The following is a 3,322-nucleotide window of genomic DNA, read 5'->3' as shown; positions in this document are numbered from 1 at the left end:
ATTTATATTAATAATAACTTGTTCAAAAATAATGAGTTGTTATATATATATATATATATATATATAGAATTTACTTTTTCTAGATTTTAATTCTTTGAATACAAATACTCACAAAAGTTTATATAGATAGATTTAGTAGAAAAATAAAATAAGCAGTCACTTGACATATTTAATATTGATTTTCATCTATTTCTGATTTGAGAACCTCATTTGACAATTTATTTTAAGTTTGTATTTTAAAATCTTTTTGAATCTCAGTTCACATACTTTATTTTAATTTGACTTTTGAGTTTAATATTGTAAATATGTGATTTGTTAATTTCTTTTCTTTTTCTATTTATTAATAATTATGATTGCAAAATATTATATATTTTCATTCATTTTTAAGAGTTTTTGTAAATGACATTTGCATTTTAAATTGATGTTAAAAAATAAATTTTCTTTTCAGGTTTTAAAGTTTTTATAAATCTGAAATGACATCTGCTATTATAATTTGATTTTTAACAGTTTCTGAAACATGCTTATTCAATACAAAAACAAATTGACTGCAACAAACACACATCTAGTAAGTCTTTAGTTCCGCGAGTTATTGCAATTTTCAAAAGCGAGTTGCACGGGGAAGATGAGTTTTCTTCAGCGAGACAAAATGTGCAAGTGGTAGACATGTTTATTTCTTTGTTTACATCATTACTCATGACGGTGTGTATTTTAATCTAACTTATGGTAGTTGACTTGCAATAGTTAATATGCGTAGATTGAAAATGCGCTGTGAGATTCAATTATTTAATGCTTATACTCTTAAAACAATAATTATATATATATACTAACTATTAAAACAATGCAATTTATATCCTCGATGTATTCTTTGTTCAGGGAGCTTCAAAATTTTAAACTCTATTTCCTAGCGAATAATGGCAGGCATGCCCACGTGGGATAGAAAATAAAAAATAAAAAATGTCGTCCAATTATTCATGGATACTACTTTTTTTAGGTTCATGTTAAGCTATATATAGCTCCCTATTTGTTACACTAGTATGAAATGAGCAGACGTCTTCCTCAAGTATGAAATCTGAAATCCGGCTAGCATTGAACCCTCTCCTCGGCGTCTCCACATTTTCTCTTATCAAGAAATATGAAACCTTTTATCTTTATTACTTTAGTAAAGCTTGATCTAAGTTTTGTACCAAAGAATGTGACGGTAGCTCTTAGTAAACACCTATTAATATTGCTTAAACTGATCAAATGAGACACATAAAAACCATTCCCCAACCAAACAGAAGCTTAAATACATGGTCAGATTCGATAAAATTCAGTCACGCCATTTATTTAATTTGGGTGAAAACCATACTATGGCAAATGCTCTGAAATCCAACTAAATACGCCCATGTGTTGCCCATTATAGCCAGTACACTGATTTTTTTTCAGAATTTTCAGTTAATACTGGGTTCTACGGTACTTACTATTCTAGATTAATGGGGGAAGAATACAACAACATTTCGAGCAGCAACATTTCGATCAGGGCAAAACATAAAAATAACCACAAATCGAGCCGGGACTTGCAATTCTTCTAGTTTTATGTATTTTGCACAGTGAAAGACCTCGCTATATGGGAAATTCTGAAATAACCCTAATCTCAACACCTGCACCTCGATTCACCCCTCTTCTCTTCCCTTGGATGATAGGTTTCTTTACGTCAGAGTTCATACTTGAGAAACAGGCCTGATTCTTGGAACCTATTCTCCACTGCCAGATCCATACGCCTGCTCATCTCTGGAGTGAAATGATTCTTCCAGTCACCCACTTTACCTTTCCGAAACATATGTCGATACAGATCTTCTAAATTCTGTGTCCCATCTGTGTCAACGACTATGTTGGAAAGAGATTGAAAGCTGCATTGACTGTCTATGAAGCGAGCTTCTTCCTCTGTCAAGGAAGACCTCCCAAGGAAATCACAAATCCTTCTGATATGGGACAAAGGATCTTCCATCATATCTTCATAAGTCAAAAACAAGATGTTGGTCTGAATTCTACTGGCGTTCCAAAAGCCCAAGACATGATCCACAAAAGGGCCATAGAAAGAGACGCCATTGCAGAATGAATCGAAGAATACATCCTTGGAAACGGGAGATGTCTTTTGAGCATTGAGGATGTTTTGAAATGCAGGCAGGAACTTCCAGTGGGAAACAAAAGTGTCCTTGGGATTTCGAGCAATATAAATCATTCGGCAGCCCAAAGACTTGATTTGAGGAGGAAGAGCAGAGTAAGGAAGATGGGTGCCGAGAATTCGTGGGGACGGCTTTTGTGCAATTACAGCAGCGGCAGTAGGCTTTGCTCGTGAATTGTAGCTCCTTTCTATGATGGGAATCAGTTCATGTGCATTCTTTCCCTTCAACACGCTGCCCTTGCTGTCGCTCATAATGCAGGTAATGATGGATTTCAACCAGGTGGTTCCCGTCTTCGTTCCCGAGCACACAAACACGTCATCCTCCCGTGCTTTGAAATGCGAGTACATTTTGGTCAGTCCCTCCACGAGTATGTTGTCGTAGAAGAAACCATCATGTTCAACAAGTTCAATTCCATACGGGGTTTCTGCAATTCCAGCGGATGAAGAGAAGGCTAAGGCCGATGCAGACATATTGAAAGAGAAAGTGGGCACTGCGGATTCTATCAAGAGATAAGTGAGAGGCTAAGAGAGCTAATGATAACAAAGCGGAGTTATACGTCCTATTTTAAAGATGAAAGTTCCATTTATAAATTGCACATTCGGTATAAGTGGACAACATTTTTAATCTAATTAAACCATTTTTCGTGGGATGGTTGACGGTCAACTAATATTATTTCTCTGTTCCCTCACATGTCAATATTCTAAGAAACTCACTGTGTACTTTCATTGACACAAAATTATGCGCGTGTATCTTGAAAAAAACGTCTGGCCCAACATTCTATCATCCGTATTTACACATTTATATGACCGAACAGATTCCACGTCCTTCCACATACAACTGACTTTCAACGACGCCATTAAAATCACATTTTAAAAGCCAAGATCATCAATCATCTAGTAAAAATAATAATGCCCAAATGTGAGGAAATGCACGACGAGTTCACGTTATAGAACATCTGTTAATTGTTTTAAATATTAGCAGGCATGCATTATTCTGGGGAAACCTTACACTGACCTTTTATTCAATTCACGTATTTTACATTAAATAAGAATAACGTTGTTTATTACCACTTGCACTCTCATCATTCCGTTTCTATACTATTTATAGAGTGACACTAATCTTATCTCCAATAAAAAATAGTGAAATGCACATGTCCA

General features: G+C 35.0%; 1 pseudogene; it reads right to left on the bottom strand.

Annotated features, from left to right (window-relative positions):
- Nucleotides 1-1,205: 1,205 nt before the first annotated feature.
- Nucleotides 1,206-2,655, bottom strand: LOC149578029 (cytosolic sulfotransferase 16 pseudogene; annotated as a pseudogene).
- Between the last annotated feature and the right edge of the window lie 667 nt (nt 2,656-3,322).

The sequence above is a fragment of the Cupressus sempervirens genome, chromosome 1 (assembly GCF_028749045.1).
Source record: "Cupressus sempervirens isolate cs-2001-9-10 chromosome 1, ASM2874904v1, whole genome shotgun sequence".
Taxonomy (NCBI): Eukaryota; Viridiplantae; Streptophyta; class Pinopsida; order Cupressales; family Cupressaceae; genus Cupressus; species Cupressus sempervirens.
This window is presented reverse-complemented; position numbering and strand designations above follow the sequence as displayed.